This window comes from Coffea arabica, chromosome 2c (genome assembly GCF_036785885.1).
Source record: "Coffea arabica cultivar ET-39 chromosome 2c, Coffea Arabica ET-39 HiFi, whole genome shotgun sequence".
Classification (NCBI taxonomy): domain Eukaryota; kingdom Viridiplantae; phylum Streptophyta; class Magnoliopsida; order Gentianales; family Rubiaceae; genus Coffea; species Coffea arabica.
In genome coordinates this window covers 32,580,550-32,601,912 of record NC_092312.1, presented here as the reverse complement: position 1 = coordinate 32,601,912, position 21,363 = coordinate 32,580,550, and the positions used below count along the sequence as shown (strand labels likewise).

The 21,363-nt window shown below is 32.4% G+C and overlaps 1 pseudogene; it reads left to right on the top strand.

The window, feature by feature from the left end:
- LOC113724278 (beta-amyrin synthase 2-like) overlaps positions 1–21,363 on the top strand; it is a 34,864-nt pseudogene that overhangs the window by 5,130 nt on the left and 8,371 nt on the right.

Here is a 21,363-nt window from a genome sequence, read left to right as displayed (position 1 = left end):
GATATATTATCTACCATGCGGCTGTAGACGCATCGGAAGTCCCTTCGATGGCACGGGACCTGTGCGATGTGTTATCTTCTCATATCAAAAGAATTTTTTCAAAGATCTCTAGTAAATTGGTAATATCTTCCATTATCAAGAGACGCTATTTACTAGAGATCTTTTCAAAAATCCTTTTGACTCTTCTATGACAATTTATTTATAGAAACTACTAATCTTAATCAAATTTTCCATTTATCTATTGTTTCTTCTGTATTTTTTACGTAGTCTAAATCTAAAAATATTCTAAAAGGAAATATAGCTTCAGGTATGGTCCTATCTAAAAGTGTATAGCTTCATTATCTAAATGACCTTTTTGCTTTGCTATAAAAGAATTTCCTGAACTAGATTTACGCCTAGAATATGAGGAGGCAGATCTATTGGATGAAGGTATATCATTTACATTTGGATTTATTTCTGGTTTCATATATGGCTTTATATTTATCATCAGATTATTAAATTTATTACTTATATTTTCTATTTTAGAATCTGAGAGAAAAGTAAAGCTATCTTCAAACTCACTCATTTTATTTTAGTAATATGTTCCGTTAGATATTCTATAGTGGTTTTATTTCTTTTTTAGTAACTTTTTCTTTTGAATTTCTTTTTTCTAGTTTTTCTTTAATTATTTAAATTTCATTCTTTAGATCTTTATATATGTATAACATTGTTTTTTGTATTTCAAATAGGTATTTCTCTATTTTTAAATTTTCAGGTTCTATTATTTTGTAATTGTCCGAATTCATGTATGAGTTCTTACTAAATGTTAATTTCTTTTTCGTACAACTTTTTCAAATTTTTCTTTTCTATTTCTAATTTAATGCTCCTAATAATATTTTTTCAGAAGAATATTTAACAATAAGTTGTCTTACCTTATTTATTTTAGCTTTGGCAACTAGATCTTTACTAATAAAATTTTAACATTCTTGGCAATATGTTATTCTTTCGTAAGAATTCATGGTGGATTTAAATGAGTTTCTCTCTAATGATCAATAAAGTCTTTATTTAGTTATGTATATTTATTAGTTATTAAATATTTTTCGTGTTTTGCATCTCTTAAGATTTTGTATCTATCATGACAGGTAACTGAATTACAATTATACAAAGTAACATAAACCCATCTTTCTTGATAATATGTAATTCTTTCATTTATTGTTGTAACTGATATGCATATTCTTTAATAAGAAACAATATTGAATCACATATTTGACATTCTTCCATTTTAAGGAGAAGGATAGTGCCAATCAAAATCATCAAATTCTATTACATTATTAAAATATCTAATAGGTACTGATATGTAATTCTTGATTGGCACTATCATTCTTGATAATATGTAATTCTTTCATTTAATTGTTGTAACTGATATGCATATTCTTTAATAAGAAACAATATTGAATCACATATTTGACATTCTTCCATTTTAAGGAGAAGGATAGTGCCAATCAGAATCATCAAATTCTATTCCATTATTAAAATATCTAATAGGTATTGGGTTTGCATCAAATTCTTCATCAGAAATATAATCATCCTTGTTATTTAAGTGAACATGTAGATCATTTCTGGAAATTGTGGGATCATCTATGGGTTCTGATACCATTTCGGTGCTCAAATTTACGTCAAAATTTAAGCTTGGGTTCGCTAACACAATATTTATATTTATTATTCTAGATGTAACAGATATTTTTATTTCTAAAGTATACTCAGGATGTACTATATTTATTGATAAGGTACTAAGAAGATTTGAAATATCTTCCATAAAATTTTTCAATAGAATAAAGTGCAAACTATATCAGAACTAACAATTTTTTATTAACAAAAGAAATGAATCCAACAGCTTCCATACCTTAAATCTGATTTTTGACCGACTAAACTCCGACTATCTCCCCTAGAACTTCTTACTTGGGCGCTGCAGTCTCCAACCACTAGGGTGATTTCCTTTAAGGACCGTTTTAGAGTCTTGCAGCACAACTTAGTTTCGTTTCCTATCTCTAAATATACTCAGATGTAAATATGTAAATATGGATAGTTGTGAAGAAACTTGCTTCTTTTATTAATGAAGAAAGTTTAGTACAAGATATAGGCTTAGCACACCACACACACACACACACACACTTTCTCTCTCTCTTCTTATTTACTAAACATGAGAGAAAATTTTCAAGACAATCGGTAAGATTGAGTTGTCAAAGTTGAACTCTTGATTCCTCCCAATTGCCCTCTTCATATGGCATATACCTATATGTATAGGTGTTTGGCGGACTTCAATGCTGGATCTGGAGATCCAAAGTCCACCAAGATCCAGCATTGAAGTCCGCCAAACACTATATAAATAGGTAGACGCCATATGAAGAGGGCAATTGGGAGGAATCAAGAGTTCAACTTTGGCAACTCAATCTTACCGATTGTCTTGAAAATTTTCTCTCATGTTTAATAAATAAGGAGAGAGAGAAAGTGTGTGTGTGTGTGTGGTGTGGTAAGCCTATATCTTGTACTAAACTTTCATCATTAATAAAAGAAGCAAGTTTCTTCACAACTTTCCATATTTACATCTGAGTCCAAATCCAGCCTTGAAGTATGCCAAACACCTATATAAATAGGTAGACGCCATATGAAGAGGGCAATTGGGAGGAATCAAGAGTTCAACTTTGGCAACTCAATCTTACTGATTGTCTTGAAAATTTTCTCTCATGTTTAGTAAATAAGGAGAGAGAGAGAGAGAGAGAGAGAGAGAGTAGTGTGCTAAGTCTATATCTTGTACTAAACTTTTTTCATTAATAAAAGAAACAAGTTTCTTCACAACTTTTCATATTTACATTTAAGTACACTTAGAGGTAGGAAACGAAACTAAATTATGTTGCAAGACTCTGAAATGGCTCTTAAAGGAAGTCACCCTAGTAGTTGGAGGCCGCAACACCAAGTAAGAAATTCTCAGGGAGGTAGCTGGAGTTTTTTCGGTCAAAAATCAGATTTGAGGTATGGAAGCGCGTTGGACCCATTTCTTTTATGTGCTTCTTTTATGTGCTAAGCCTATATCTTGTACTAAACTTGCTTCATTAATAAAAGAAACAAGTTGCTTCACAACTTTCATATTTACATCTGAGTACACTTAGAGGTAGGAAACGAAAATAAATTTTGCTGCAAGACTCTGAAATGGCCTTTAAAGGAAGTCACCCTGATAGTTGGAGGCTGCAACACCCAAGTAAGAAATCCTTAGGAAGGTAGCTGGAGTTTTGTCGATTAAAAATCAGATTTAATGTATGGAAGCGTGTTGGACCCATTTCTTTTGTTAATAAAAAATTGTTAGTCTTGATATGATTTGCACTCTATTCTCTTGAAAAGTTATATGGAAAATATTTCAAATCTACTTAGTACCTTGTCAATAAATATAGTACATCCTGAATATACTTTACAAATAAAAATATCTTTTGCATCTAGAATCTTAAATATAGATGTTATGTTAGCTAACCCAAACTTAATTTTGACTTAAATTTGGGCGGCGACACCTAAATATCACTCAACTTATCATGTATATACATACTAACCATTACTATATTTGCTCTCTTGCATTTATACACATTCCCTAATTAATTTTATCTCTTAAAGAATCTAACACAAAAATGTAACACTTAAAAATACATCTTAACAGGTGTTCGACGGGTAACCGGAATGATATACTTAGTGGTATCTTTATATTATATGATTTCAAAAAATGGAACATCATTGACTATCTCCAACATTTATTTTACTTTGTGGACACTTTGAACTATAATAAATTCGAATCTCGATCATGGTTACAACAATGTCCATTAATATCAGAATCTATAATAATGTCTCTCCACAGCTCTCACGGCCACACGGGATCCTCAGTGCCACGTTTCCAGTGGCAATTCATTGCCACTTCTATATTTATGTCAAGTGTCTTATTTATTTAATTTGTCATATGTTGTTTATTTAAATTTCTTCTACCATCACGTGATTAGTAGGATTGGCACTGGATTTGACACCGAATAGTAGCACAGAGGATCCCAACTGTGAGAACCCGTATTTCCCTAATATTGTCCTAGGGTTTTCCCCTTAATTGCATGTTTTCTGGCTTAGAAAAATTTCTTGGTGGATTTTATGGGTAATTATAGTTTTTAATATGATTTTCCTAGCATTGGGTAGTTTTGAAAAATTAAGAATATATATTGGACGTGGGACCCACTAGTCCGATAAGTTCGGAAAAATTCGGCCAATAAGGTTAAGTTTCGGATACTGTGAAAAATTTATCGGGTGTTAAGAAATAAGTAGGGTGTGTAAAGTGATTGATGTGAGAGAGAAAAGAATGATAAGAATGCATTAATGGAGGTGACAAGTGTCACCTTCTCATTGGATGGACTTTAAGAAACACTATTCACTTTCTTGACTTTTTTGACCAAAGGATTAAATATCAAAAAAATGCACAAAAACCACCATTTTTCTTCTCTTGTTGGCCGGCCATCTTGAGCAAAGAAGGAAGGAGAAACTCTTCAAGTTCTAGCTTCTACTTGGTGCAAATCAACCAAAAACATTTGCTTCCATCCATTTCACTCCATAAAATCCTACCTTCTAGTGCTAGTAAGGGTTGTAGTGAAGTTGTCTTGAAGAGCAAAGGTGTCCACAACCTCTCTTTCCCTTGTTTCTTGGTAAGTGATGCTACAACCTCTCCCCTATACCTAATGATGCTTATAATATGCTTAGAGGTGCCTTGGGTGATGAAATATATGATTTATTTCTTGATTTGAAGAGTTTTGGTGAAGTTTTTATTTTATTGGGAATTTTTCTGGTTTAATATGAAATGATTGTTGTAGCTATCTTGGATGATTGGAAATGGACTATAATGGTTCTAGTGGGTGTGAATTGTGGATAAATGCAATTAATTTTGGATTTGAATGGAAAATTGGAAAGTTAGGGTTCATAAAATCCCAATTCTGTCCGGTTTTAGATCACTGGGTTAGAGGCCGAATTGGACTTTCCTCAAAACATGAAAGTTGTAGGTATTGATGTGTTTGAGGTGCCTGTGAAATTTCAGGTCATTTGGATGAGTGTAGAGTGAGTTATGCCGTTTTTACTGTAGCTGTTCTGCTTTGATCAGAATGCGAAAACTGCGATAGTAATTGGCCTTTTTGACTGGAATTGGTTTGGATTTTGGAGTTGGTGTCTTCTGATGAAATGTAGCTGAATGTCTTAGCTATCATATGCCTTTGGAATTTTGGCATTTGGACTTGTATGGACTGAGATATACCGATTACAGTTTTCTGTGTTTTGCAAACCTGTTTTGGGAATTCTGGGATAGTATTTGGCATATTTGACCTAGTTGTGTTAAGAACTGGATTGAGTGGTCTTCTACATTGTTGTAGCCCTGTTTCTTAGATTCGAAACGGTGGGTCTTACATCCCCAACCGATAATTGTAGTGAGAGTTGTGCCATTACCGCATTAGGAGGCCAAAACTGTTTTTGTTATTAGGGCTAATATAGTTACATTTCCTGATTTTCTGGTTTGCTATAGTTACATTTTCTGGGTTGTTGTTATGCCGTCCATTTATTTTCTTGGAAATTGAATGAGTTAAAATGGTTTTGGAAATGTATTTTGTATCAAATTTGGGTGTATTTCCTTGAGAATTTCATTGGATCGTTCAACTAAGGATTCGAGGGCTAAGTTCTAGTTACATTTGTATATTTCTGCAAGGCAACTAATGTGACCATTTTACCATTCGAAAGCATGAAACCCCAAATGTTCTTTATGCCTTTCCTATGAATACAAGTGAATTATTTTTAAGCGAGGCTCTAAGTGTGGAAGTTAACGTATTTTGTCTTCCTTTCGCATGCTTTATAGTGAAGACATTTAGCCTATACTATTTCTTTGAAAATGAGTTGATTTTGAACCACGTGAACAAATTTATTTATCAAGTTGGGTTATAAAGTGTTCTAGTTACGTATTTTCCGTCGGAAACTTATTAACCTTTTTGGAGTTAGTTTTGTACTTAATTTACCAACCCTAGTTATTTCATCCACTGGCCCTAATGGACTCCTTTCACTTTAAAGTCACCTTTATCTGTTTTACTCGCTTTACTCGTACTTAGCCGAATTCCTTGATTTCACTTACTTGTTTTGCTATATGACTTGTAATATTCTTTTCGTTAAATCTTAGGTTTTCTCGGTGACCGAGGGTAATATCTGGAAGAATATTTTGCACGTTATTTTGCGTAATTAGGTGAGTGTTCCTTGTTTGTTATGTTTCATGATGGTATGGCTTGTATGAATGATTGATAAATGTTAAATGCTTTCAACAATTGCTAAAACGAGTTTTTGAGGCAAGTGTGTACTTTATCGCACTCGGCCTAAATGATTGTGAAAGTTTCAATGATTGAACGATTGAAATGTTATTTGTGCATGAATGTAAGCCTTTGGGCTGAACTGGCCATTGCCCCTTGTTACCGGTCGTCTCGAGCCAGAAGCGGACTCGGTCGGGCGATTAGGGACTTGGGTGAACGTTTCGGTATACTCGAGTATTACCTTGTAGGTTGGTGGAGCCTGGCCAAAAGCCAGGGACGGGGTGAATGAATGAATGAACGAATGAATGAATGAGGGTTTTACTTATATAAAATGCATTTTTCAAATGATTGGAGACATAAGGGAATGAAAGGAGAATGAATGAATGAACGAATGAACGAATGGCTCCTTGTGAGCCCGTATCCTTTTCATGAATATGTTTATCGCTTTATTTGTACTTGTAACTTGAATTGTTGTTTATATGTATTGAATGCATTGATTCTCTTCTTGCCTATGTGTACGGAACCTCACTGAGCTTTCCAGCTCATTCCTTTAGTTTTTGTTTTCCTTAGCAGGGGAAGACGTGCAAGGACGGAAGCTACTTATAGACTAGCCGGTCTAGAACTTTTGACCTTTTTTTTTTATGGTTCTCGCCCCAATGTTTGGTGGGCTAGTTGTATGGAGAATAGAGAACCTTTGTACATACGTTGTATTGCTTTTGGGATGGTTATGTATATAAGTTTACGTTTAAGTTTGGAATTATTGTTATTTCGTTTGCTTTGTGGGTTTTATTGCCCTTTTCTTATAGTGACTGACTGAGTCCCGGCGAGAGCTGGGCAGCCGGTCCGCCGAACCCTTTGGTTCGCCTTAGGGGGAGGTGGGGTCGTCACACCAACTGTCTGGTGGCGCGTCTTTCATTTCTAATCTTTTCATTCCCTCTCCCCCTCTCTATCTGTCTCTTTTTTTTCAATTCTTTTTTCCGTTTATGCTGGACAAAATCTCCTCTAATACAGATTTGGTTGACCTTACAATTCATACACCCACACACACACAAAAACCCCACACCAGTCAAGACTGGCCTACATTGTCTTGAAGGTTTCGGCTTAAGATAAACAAGATAAAGAGCTCAGTAATGAGGAAGCTAAGGTTGATGAAGGCCATGGACCGTGGTTGTTTAGTACCAACAACTTTCCGGGTAGACGAACATGGGAGTTTGATCCCGACTACAGCACTCCACAAGAAAGAGAACAAGTTGAAGAAGCTCGAAGGGATTACACGAAAAATCAGTTTCGAGCAAAACCCTCCGGCGATGTTCTGAAGCAAATGCAGGTGAAAATTATTGAAGTAGCTTGCTTCTCTAATTTCCTTTTGTTTTTTCACAGGATCAATGAGTTTTACGTCTAGGTCATGAGTTGGAAAATTGTTACAGGCCTAGGTTTTGAGGTTAATCTAATTACTGCTCTCCCCTCATTTTTGAGGTCCTTAGTTTCGGGGGGAAAAAGAATTCTCATCAAACTTAAGTTGAAATATTTGGCTCTCTTTCTCTTTTTATATAACGGAAACTTTAAACCTTGGGATAGAAAAAGAGGAGAGTTTGAAAATCGAATTAAGAATTTTATAATCACTTCATTGATATCCCTACGAATTAGGGTGTTTTTCGACAAGATCTAACTCTTTCTTAAAACACTTAGTCTATTTGGAGTTGCAATGATTTATTAAAAAGTACTTCACGTAGTAAAACTTCCAATTAAAACACTTATTAAGTACTTAACTGTGTTGTTCGGATACATACTTGAATTAGTGCTTATTGTGTTGGATAATGTGTGAATTTAAATTTTTTAAAATATATTTAGCTTTTATTTAGTTCATAATTAATGATCAAATGATCAAATTTGATTTTTTATTTTTTAAAACACTAAAATCATTCTAAAAGCAATAAATTTGAACTTTCATTTAAAGTATTTTTGACACCATAAATTCTACTCCTAAATTTATGGAACATTGTTTACCAAACAAATTTAAAGTATTTTTATCATCAAAAATTAATTTTTTTGTAGCAAAAGCACCGCAATATAGATAGGCTCTTAATTGCTCCACTTTAGTGGTGAAAGCAATTTGCACTATTTCAGTGCTGAGCCCCAAACTTATGTTTTTGCTATTTATGTGACCGGCTTATCAAAGAAAACCAGGCAGATCTAAGCTTGCCAAATGTACGGATTGGAAGAATGGAAGAACTGAATCGTCAAACAGTAACAACTGCCCTGAGGAAAGCCTTGAGATTCACCGCTGCTGTCCAAGCCTTGAGATTCATCGGGTTTTCGGATCGGCGGATTTTTTTGCCCACCCCTACTGCGCAGTTCTTAGTTTACCTCTTAGGACGTTGATATTTATTGTCCATGCAGATCATGCTTTTTGTACATGAGTGGAACTATAAATGTGGTTTTGTCATCAGAACATAAGAAGGAGATAATGCGCTATATCTACAATCACCAGGTATTATGCGACTATTGTTAAGTACCATATTTGACCTGAGATATTTGTTTCGAAATGGATAAATTAGGTTCCATAAATTTTAGCAAGAACTGATTCTTTTACTTGTGTCATTTTATTGTTTTATCTACTCTTGGAAAAAACAGCATGACAGTTTTTATTGAACCAAACATTAAGAATTGATTCGTGGAAGAACCGATCTAGTTCTGTAATTTTTTTGGATGGAAATTAATTTCTAGATAGCACCCTCAATTCAGACGCAACTAAACCAGCAATCGTCTTCGCATTATGACTAAAATGATCGATACCTTGGCTATTAGCTTAAGTTAAGCCATTAATTTCTTTTGTATGTGGTCAATTTTCATGTCACAGGAATTACAAGTCTTGAAGTCAAACTCACTATATATGAATTTCTTTTACGTGTACTTTAGTATTCATCTCACAATTAATTTGTGGGTTAGCATGTATATATATATTTTTATTAAGCTGTAATTTGTTTATATTACTTTACTGCCGCCAGTGTAATTTCCCGTGATCGTATCCCAATATGGAAAAAAAGGGTAAAAAAAATGACCTTAGAGAGAAAAAAATTAGTGAAGGTTAGATGCCAATCTCAAATCCTTTTATTACAATTGATAAATGCTATGAATCAGTAAGAATTATGGACTTTTTTTTAAAAAAAAAAAATTTTCCTAGCAGGGAAATGGTAGAATTTACGAAATGGGGATTCGTATCCAAAAGTTTTACATTTTGGGGTTTTAATCTTAATTACTAGACCAAAACCTTGTTGACCAATAATAATTGTGAACTTTAATTATAGCTAGCCAACATGCGTAATTTCACACCACACCACCATGGATATTCTCATATGCCTAGTAAAATGTTTGCCATCTTTGTATGACATTCACCATGATCCCTGGATCCTTGCTGTCAATTGTGTAGAACAAAGATGGCGGATGGGGATTCCATATAGAAGATCATAGCACCATGTTTGGGACAGCAAATAACTACGTTGCTTTGCGTTTGCTTGGGGAAAATGCTGATGGCCCCAATGGTATAGCTCTTTCAAAAGCCCGGAATTGGATATTAGATCACGGCGGCCTAGTAATGATACCGTCCTGGGGAAAGATGAGCCTTTCGGTAAATTCACTTCGTTGGTTGCTCCGAAGCCATATGCCTTCAACTTTCTCATTAATACAGATTTAGTCCATAACATTTTTTTTTTCATCTATTTGGTCCTAAAACTTTAATTTCTGTGTCAATATAGTCTTTTGAGTGTTTGTCCGCCAAAAACTTTAATTTCGGCACCATTGGTCTGCTGGTCAAAGGGTAAATTTGGAAATAAGCTTAGCACCCCCTGTTCTGTAACTCCAAAAAAAGATTAGGACCCAAAAATTGAACCAAGAATGTTACTGGCATTAGATTAATGGTTCTTAATTATCACTTAAGTTAGGTCTTGAAGACATTGGATGATGATGATAATGAAGAATTAAGCCTGCCGAACACTTATTGGTAAAATTTTATTTTGATGGTAGAACGGGAAAAACTTCTTAGTTAAGTATGGACATTTTTTTTAAAAAAATTATTAAAGTAAAAAAGTTTGGCCAGTTTTCCACATTTGTTAGTAAAAATAGTTACAACTGTTATCACTTCTTGATTGTCTTAAATGGGTGTGACAAAATATTCGTACACAAAATATCCAACGAATTTTTCTTGGCTGTGTCATTTTCCTCATTCTCTTGTATTAGGTAATTTTTTTTTAACAGAATTTCATTTTCTTACTTAGCTGATCGGGCTGTATGAATGGTCGGGCTGCAATCCAGTTCCTCCAGAATTATTTCTTTTACCTTCATATCTACCTATACATGCAGGTACTAATTAATTGATGCTTGTAACTGGTGCAACATGTTCTAGTTTTTACTTATCATTAATTTATTAAAGACACACTTCAATGAATTTCATTTGTTTGGACCGAATCTTACCCAATACATATATATATATATATATATATATATATATATATATATATATATATATATATATATATATATATATCCAGTATCAATTTCTAAAGAAACATTATTTGGTAATGCATTTTAGGCAGTGACGGAGCCAGGATTTTTTTTTTTTTTGGATGCCTAAATTTTTTCCTAATAAAATTATCTTAATATATTATGTTCAAAATAATTTTCTTCTATTTAAATATATGACATCTAAAAATATCAAATATTAAATTTAATTATAAAGGTATGTCTATTCATAAATATGCGGACAGTCATAACACAAATTAACAAAAAAATAACCTTTGATTAAATATCTTATAACATCACAAACCATCCAATTTGCACATTATGAGAAGATGCTCCCCAATATGTCACCTATGCTATATATATATATATATATATATATATATATATATATATATATATATATATATATATAACCATGTAATATAAATGTAACTATTTTTAATTGAAAAAAGATAAAAGTTATGTTAACATACTTTGAAATTTCAACATCTTTTCTTAGAAGTAAATTGAGCTCTATACTCTTTCATAGAACTAAATTCATTTATGATTGAATCACTGTTAAATTTTTCAGTAACTTCATTTTCTATATACACAATTAGACAATCAATCAAGAAATTATCTTCCATCTTGTTTTGGAGCTTTGTCTTGATTATTTTCATAATTGAACATGCCCGCTCTGTAGTTGCAGTTGATACAGGAAGAGTAAGAACAAGCCTAATCAATCTATCAATAAGAGGATATATCACTGATTTTCTTGTCTTCACCAAGCCTTGATATATATAACTCATTAATACCAGATAATTCTTGCAATTCAGAATGATTTGGAATGTCGAGCTCAAAATGTTGAAGTTCTATTTTTAGACGTACTAGTTCTTGCTCCATAAAATCATTCGGATAGAACTTCTCTGCAAGTTTACAAATATCATCAATCTTAAATAGCATAAATCCATTTCTAGGATCTAAAGCAGTGCTCAAAACAAGCAATTCCACAGTATGATCATTAAACCTGCTATGTAACTCTTGTAATTGATAATCAATTGTTGCAAGAAATATATCCACTCGATAATAATGCTCCACACTAATCTCATCATGATGATTTCGAGATCTACCACATCTTGCAATATATTGAGCATTCATACATGAGATATCAATTTGATGTTGCTCACAAAATAATTTAACTTTCACCAAGAAATCATCCCATCCCGAGTCTCGAAAATTCTTCAATAGCTTTGTTGTGCTTGAGACAAGATGCATTGCATTCAAAATATCTTGAGATTTACGTTGCAATGCTATACAAAGAAGATGAGTAATTTCCATAATATCTTTCATAAGATGCAAAGTGAAAACAAACTCAAAGGATAACAACTAATTCAAAACAAAATTTGCATCTCCGTGTTGAGAGTATAAACCTCTATCTACTACAATGTTACTTAAAACCACACAAATAGCATTCAACATTTTCAGTAAACTAGAAATAGAATCCAAATAAGAACCCCAACGAGTATCTCCAACTAGTTTTAAAGTGCCAATTTGATTAAGCCTCCTTCCAGTTTCAAGTTCACCATTAGCAATCTTAGTAGCAACTTCAATTGCTTGAGCCTCCTTTAATTCATCATTACGTTTGCTAGATGCAGTAACAATGTTGATAATGAAAATTAAATTAGAGAAGAATTAGAACAGAAGCTACTTCTCTAGAAGCTACAACTAAAGTAAGTTGAAACCTTTGAGCCAAACAATAAATGTAATAGGCATATGGACATTCATGGCAAATTAAAACTTGCAAGCCATTCCATTCAAAGATGACTAATTCATATATATATATATATATATATATATATATATATATATATATATATATATATATATATATATATCAACTCTCATAATATAAATTAAAATTATAAAAATTTAGAGGGGGGGGGGAATTTTATTTTACACATATATTTACATATTATGAATTAAAATTTTCAAAACTTAGGGGGGGTCATGGCCCCCCTCTGCCCCCTTGGCTCCATCATTGATTTTAAGGATAATTTCACTTACCTCGCCTGACAATTTTGGCCAGATTCCCTTGTAGTTTGAGTAATTACACGTAGCTACCTTCACCAAAGGAAATGACTAGAGTAGCCTTTGTATAAGCAAAAGCAAAACTGTCATTGCGAGAAAAATGAAAGAGAAAAAGGAAGAAAAGAACCTCTTGGCAAATCTTCTCCCCTTCCCAATCGTTTCTTAGATTTTTCAATGACCTCAGTCCAATTCTAACTATTTGATTATCCATGCTATTTCTTGTTTAATGACTTTATCTCTTAACCCATTCATTATATTTACATTTAAGGCTAGCAGCCTTTATTTTGTTTTTGAAAGTGTTGTCTTGGGAATTTACAAAATTGTATTCAGTCTTCAATCACCATCTCATATAAAAGCACAATAAATGAGAAAACAAGTAGAGGGTCGGGTTATCTGAACTAGCTAGGAAAGATATGGGGGTAGTTACCCCGTTTTGTAATTAACTCTTGTAATTTCAAGTGTTAATATATATAAAATTGGTATCGTTTGTCAAAAAAAAAAAAAAAAAAAAGTAGAGGGTCGGGTATCCTAAAAATTTCCTCTTATCAAACCTTAATCTGCATATCTAAATCTTTTACTAAATCCTATCAGGTAACCCTACAGGTTTTAACTCTCATTATCAAACCCTCTAGTTTCAAGTTCAAATTATTTATTGAGTACCCTCTATCCGTTAATTTGAATAATTCAAAAAAGGAGAATTAGCTTTTTTGTCAAACTAAATCAATACACATTATATTAAATCAACACTCTACGTTGAATTTTAAATTTGGGTAGAGGCATATATGTAATATTATATATATATATATATATAGATTGGAGTGTCAAGTTTTTTAAACCTTAACGGATTACCCAGGTTTACCTGATCCGGTGCCATCCCTAAAAAGCAAGTGATTGCAGGCTTGTTGCAGCGTCTGCGTAGGATGGAATTGATTGTGAAAGACATAACAGCATGTATGAGTTTAGCTTTGAAGTTCAAATGGGTTGGTGGTAACATGTAAGATAAAGAAAAGGGAATCCTTAGAAACAAATCAATTTGGAAAATGCAAAACGGTATTTTAGGATGATTGATCGATCTTTTGGCTGATCTTATATTTTGGGTTTAATTTGTACACAAATAGTAGAAATAAGGAGGCCAGTGTAATTAATGAAACCACAGGTCGTCTAGCTATATTTGTCATATACTTTAGGGGAGGTATGTAAAATTATTCCTACATTATACTCCTCATGTGCAGGCATATCAGTGGATCAGATTTGCACAAATCTAACTCAGATCCTATTCAAACCCAAATCCTTTTAAAGAATTATGAATTTGAATAGGTTTTTATTTTCTATGATCTAAGTTCAAATTCAAATTCAAAGTTAGATCCCGTGTGTGGGTCTGAATTTGGATCAAGGGAATTTAACTTAAGAGAATCCAACTTAAAATCTATCTATTGACATACCTGACCAAATACACAAACCAAGATAGTGCAAATTTTTGTGCATATGAGAAAGTGAAGATTTATGTCACTATTACCTTACATAGACGCTCAATTAACAGCTTTCCTTCTTTTTTTTTTTTTTTTAATTAAGTGACTGAGTGATGCTTTAATGTACTCAAATTCTTATTTTCCTGGAAATTCACTTGTATATATTTTTTTAGTGTAGGTGAAAGGATTCGAATTCGAAACTTGTCACTTATACTCCCTTTTCCGGACTATCCAACCCATCCCCTGCAATTCTCTCGTACATATGATAAACTACAAATTGTATTCTGTCTAACATTTCAAAATCTTGTTTCTTCTTTCCAAATAGGAAAATTATGGTGCTACTTACGGGAAACGTATATGTCCCTTGCATATTTGTATGGGAGGAAATATGTTGGGCCAATATCCGATCTGATTTTGTTATTGAGAAAGGAATAAGGGCCAGCAATTTTTTGAAACATTATATATATATATATATATATATATATATTTGTGTTTTTAAGGATTGACCCTCCCTTGAACTTTCATCACCGAAACTTTATCATTGGGTTTTCTAACATTGACTCCCTCAAATTCCATCATTTGCTAGAGAAAATTGTTCAAAACGTTGTTCGCATTTGACCAAATGAATTTTTTCATCTTTTAATTTTAAAATGATAACTTTATGTTTTTTATAAAATTAAATCAGTACAATTTGGTCCCAACCTAGGTTTTTTTTACTACTTTTTTCCTTAAATTCATCATGTGATCTACATATGGTCATTTTTTTAAAGGCAAAAAAGGTTAGATCCCATTATAAATAAATGAGCCGATCTGTATCTATTTTTGTCCCTAAAAAAGTAGGATATGACTTGGACTATATTTATTTTTCTAAAAAAATGAGATTAGATCCAATTCATATTCATTTTTTACACTAAAAAAGTAAATTTGACTTTTGTGCACATAAAAAATGACTGTATGTGTGTTACATGCATGTTAATTTCAAGTTAAAAAATGGTAACAAGTTTAGGTTGGAACCAGAATTTATTAACTTGAATTTGTAAGGAATGCAAAGTTAACGTTTTAAAAGTTAAGAATAAAATAATTCATTTGGCAAAAATGTGAATGATGTTTTGAATGATTTTTCCTTTGCTATATATGTTTTTACCATTCGTTTTTTATTTTTCGGCCAGCAAACTAGTATGCCAACAAGCAATCAATTCCATCAGAAAAAATATTGCAATGCCAGTATCCCAGCTCTGTATCCTCATGCTTTGATAATACTAAAGTTACAAAGTGGTTCTTCCATATTTTACACGTACTTAAGGTCATTGTAACAATTCAAAGGATACAGGATGATCTCACCAGCCCTCATCCTTTGATGCAAGATGCAATCTGGGATATCCTCTATCACATTGTGGAGCCACTTCTAAAGCTCTGGCCCTTCTCCAAGTTTAGAGAAAATGCCTTGCAAAAAATAATCACGCACATCCATTATGAAGATGAAAACAGCAGATATGTGAATATAGCATGTGTTCAGAAGGTAAATTCGAGAAACTTTGTCTCTTTATTTTTTACTTCTTTTTTTTTTTTTTTTTGGTTTTTTACCTTCACATGTATGTGCTTAGTTTACCCTTTACAGTAGTTTACTCTTCTGTTGTGGTAAATTTTTGGTTCCATTTTAAATGTGGTAGATAGTAAAGGGGCATGACAGGATAACGGGTAATTAAATCAACAGTATGGTGATCTAATGATCTAATGGGACTGTAGGCTTTTCTATTGTTTTATCCGTGACTTTGTCATTCTATAAAAGGTAAATACCAAAAACAATAACTATACTATCTGAACAATGATTTTCGTGATTCATGAATTATATTCTGAGCAAAAGCTAATTAAAAATCGCCTTATTAACGTAACTTATTAATGTAACCCTTCATTTTCTTTAAAAAAATATGTTTTGGATCACTTGGATTTCTCAATTGCCACTTTTCAAGCTCTTTGCGTTTTTGTAAAACAGATAAGTTTGCTGTACTGTCTTGGGCTTTCAAGTTTAGATACGGAAAAGTTGCAAATCTTAACATCGAAAAAGTCGTCAAAGACATTGATCAATATCACAACACCTTCAATGACTTCTAGGATTCAAAAGCCTTTTGCACATAATTTTCTACCCCAAGTATCATCCCCTCTTTCCATTGTTGTGAGATGCTGTAGATTGTTTTAGATATCTGTTCCTGTGCGTCTGAAAAAAACCCCTCTTAAATGAAAAAAAGAACTTATAAAATGAAAAAAGAACTTATAACATATTGGTTATCTTGATTGCACATTTAGACATTTATTTGCACAGAATAGCATTTTGAAATGTCTAAAGAGGAGAATTGAATATCTTGATAACCACTAATGCTGGAGAAGCGTAAACAAACAATATAAGACGTGATCACACTAGAAGACAAATTATCTAACTCATTTATACTACAGGTACTCCACATGATGGCCTGCTGGGCAGAAGATCCCAACCCAAACTCAATTTCTTTCAAGTGTCATCTTGCCCGAGTTCCCGATTACTTGTGGATTGCTGAAGATGGCATGAAAATGCAGGTTTAGTTAAACTTTACCCTATTTTTTGTTTGAGGACAAAGTTCGGTTGGTACAAAAATTAAGTGATCATGATCATGAGATTTTTTATTCGATTATTAAGTCATCTTTGCTCTTATCTTTTATAAGATTTCTAGTTTCTCTTTAATCTTAAAACAACAAAATGAGAAAAAAAGTAAAACACAAAAAATGTTCAAGCAGTTCATCCAACTGATGTGGGTTTGTGAGAACATTCTTTAAAGTTAAAAGATGTTTAAAATGAATAATACCTTACTTGGTTGCAGAGTTTGGGAAGTCAACTATGGGATACTGTTTTCACCACTCAAGCAATTATTGCAAGTGATCTTGAAGACGAATTTGGGACAACTTTGAAAAGAGCGCATTATTTCATCAAAGAAACCCAGGTTGTGTTAGTTTTTACTCCTCAAACCTTAATTTCAAAATGTTTTAATGCACTATTTACATGACCGTTGTTGACACATTTACCACATAACTTTCTGTATGATTGTGAAATTTATTCATGTAAACAAAATGCCGTGTTTTTTTTGTTATCAGTATACAATTAATAGGAGATAAATTTCACTTCCTTAACTTGGAAAACCACAAAAATAAACATGTTTTAAGTATAAACTTCTGTTTATTTTATATATATTTTTTGCTTTCTCAATGAAAATAAATTTATTTGAATTGTATGTCATACCTAAAGATACAAGAAAATCCATCGGGGGACTTCCGTAGCATGTACCGTCACCCATGTAAAGGAGCTTGGATGCTAGCAGATAGAGATCACGGTTGGCCAGTTTCTGACTGTACTGCCGAGGCACTAAAGGTTCTTTATTGTTGTACACAAAAATCCCGAAAGAAAAATGTTTGTTTGTCCTGTAATTATATGGATCTCCATGTTCCAAACAATTCAATGCTTTCTTTCCTAATTCAGGCATTGCTCCTGCTTTCAGAAATGCCAACAGATGTTGTAGGAGAAAAGATTGAAGTTAAACGGCTATATGAAGCTGTTGATTTTATTCTAAATTTGCAGGTTTTGAAGCTTAACATTTAAAGTGTTTCTCGTACTGACATTAAAAAGAAATACTCATAATTAGACTGAAATTTTCTGGCTAATTTTAGTTTGTGTGGTCTTCTTAATTTGCCTTTATGTATGGCCTTCTTACAGAGCAAAAATGGAGGTTTTTGCCATTTGGGAACCATCAACTTTGCCAAAATGGTATGAGGTAAATAATTTACTCTATTAAACACTTCAATCGGGTGGACATTCGATCACAATCAATCCTCCATAAAAAGTACGTAATACGAAAGGGAACTATGCTCACAAGTTGTTATTCTAATGGGAATCCTTTTAGATATACTATACCAGCTTGAAAAGTAAATGAACTCCTGAGATGTTTGATGTCATTTTATCAGCCACTTAATGTGCACACACACATACAACTAGCCATTTCATATTTAAGTAGAAAAGTTTTTCTTAGTAAATAAAATTTGTTTATTTAACTACTTTATTGAAAAGAAAATGGAGAGACTGTTATAGATTCTGGACTAACTAGATATTTGTTATAGTAAATCAATTTATTCAAAATTATAAAAAAAATTTTAAAATTGTCCACAGCATGAGATTTATTATTATTTTCCAAGTTATCTAATTGTATAAAATTGTATAGTAATTAAAAGTATGCCTAGGAATACAAGATATAAACTCTAATAATTAACATATACAGTAGGCAAATAATTGAACTATCAAAGGAATGTTTGGTTGGCTGTTAATTCATATAAAATGGACATGTAAGAAATGTTCAATGTTAAGTAAATAACATTTGCTTTAATAAAAAAAAGTAAATAACATGTAATAGGAAGGGGAAAAATATAGCTTCATATAATATGTTTAAGTTCGAGGTTCCGCATTGTGTGGAAATGGTGAGGACAATTATAAAAAATTTTAGGACTTTTGAGGGGCAATTATGGGGTTAGATAAAATACTATCAAAATGTAGACTATTTTAAAGTTTCTAAAAAATTGAGGGGGTGCAGTTTTGGGCAATGTTTTTAAACTCGGACCGGTCAGTGAACGTGAGAAGTGGCCGGTTCGCGGTCCGATCGGTCCGACCGGTCCAACCGGCCGGTTCAAAGGTTCACTGTTTTTTTTTTATTTTTTTTTAGTACTAAGCAGGTTTCATTCTACACTTGAACTTTACCAACATAACTTAATTTAAGTTATGATAATAATAAATTTTCTAAAAGTTATACACAAAACATGGAATGATAAATATAATTAAAATATCATAATTCACCACAAGTTTTCATAAATTCATTATAAACATAAATAGATACAATCCAAATATGCACCAATTATCACAAATAAAAACACAAAAAATAAATAAATTAAATATTGAAATTCTTTTACAACCCTTAAAAAAATCCATAAAAGAGTTCAAGTTAAGATAAATTATTTGAATAGCAAACTTTTATTAGTGGCATGATAAGCAACCACACCACCTTCACAATTTCATCAACTTAAGCTGAAAAATTTAAAATTTTATTATAAAAATATAAATCTAATTGCTCAAACTAAAAAAAACTAAAAATTTTTGAAAAACAAATATACAGTTAAACACAAAAAATTAATTGCTACTAAACATTACTAATTAACATGTTATATTAAATTCAATGATCCTATACCATTAATAATTTTAAATTCAATTATCAATAGCTTCGATTATGTGCCAACTACCATATTTTTTATCAACCCAATGTTATTATTTGTAATTCCTACCCAATTCCTACACGGATGTGCACTACTTTTGCAAAAATTTCATCCTTAATTAATCGAATAAAAATAAAACAAAAATGAGGGAAACATATGAAAATTGAGGGGAAAAAGAAGAAAATGCAAAAAATCAACTAAAGATAATAATATAGAAAAAAAACCTTGAAAAGAAAAAAATTAAACTTACTAAAATGTTGGAAAACAAGAAAAGTTGAAATTTTCAACTTGTTTACAATCTGTTAAAGATAATAACCTGATAATAATGGTGAAGACTTGAGAAAATCTTGTTGTGGATATTTGGGTTAAAAATGGTTAAGAAGAAAAAATTGAAAAAAAGAAAAGAAAAGAACTTGATGTTTTAATATATTTTTTAGTCAAGTAGAATTCTCAACAAACTTAAGTACAGTCTAGCGGTAAGATTGTCATATTTAAACTTGGAGACCCAGGTTTAAATCTTAGCTATACCATTCTTGATATTTTGTTGAAGAATTTAAAAAATCGCCGGTTCGCGGTTCTTAACGGTTCGTCCGGTTTGTCCGGGTTTCAACGGTTCTCCATGAACTTCCGGCTTTAGCATTAGACCGGACCGGTGACATGGCCGGTTTACGGTCCAACCGGCCGGTTCTGAAAACATTGGTTTTGGGCGAACGTGGCTCCGCCACTGCAGTAAAACCTTCAAAGAAAGTAACGCCTAACTGGATAAAGCATAACAATTTTTCTCATTTCCAACATGCACAACAGTTATGCATACTGACGTAGCATTTATCTAATTCTTGTCTAATGCTTCGTCCTTGATGTTTTGCTTAGTTTTTCAATCCAACACAGTTATTTGAGAATGCTATGGTTGAATACGAGTAAGGACCATCTAACTTATTTATTACATGACTCTTTTTCTGAGTGGTTCTTATGATATCTACTGCTCACATAATCTACAACTCTTTGTCACTTTCAGGTATGTTGAGTGCACTTCATCTATTGTTCAAGCTCTTGTGCTTTTCAAGTATTCATTTCCAACGTATCGGCAAAGGGACATAGAAGCTTCTGTAAAGAGGGCAATAAAATTCATTGAGAAATCCCAAAATCCTGATGGTTCCTGGTAAAATAATTTTTGAGGATTCATCAGAAAATTAAAGCTATTACTTAAAATCCTTAAAAACATCGACATGCATAAAAATGGATTCATATATTTGCTCAGACGTTTCAATATAAGTCAAATACGGTCATCCCTTCCCAAGTTGAGGTAACATCCATCAATTTGCTTTCATCGAACACGGAGTGGAAAAAGATAGTTTGAATTTTACTTCATTTCAAATGAGGCTTTTCACAAAATTTCTCCAATATGTGACAGTTTAAAAAATGACCAGCACTAGTTTATAAAGAAATTATTTATCTTCATACATTTAGAAGTATGCGTCTACATTTGTACTAAAGTCCATAAGAAAGAGCTGTTTTAAAACATTCAACCACCTTTCTTCACACATATAAGTCATGAAATTGAACATTACGCCTATATGTATGCGTACCTACTCCATCTCAATTTTCAACATTTGAAAAGTATTAATGATTTTAGTTTTATTCACTCCAAGTAGCTCCTTCGTCCATGGTTTTTAATTTATTGTGCATTTGGTTTCATTGAT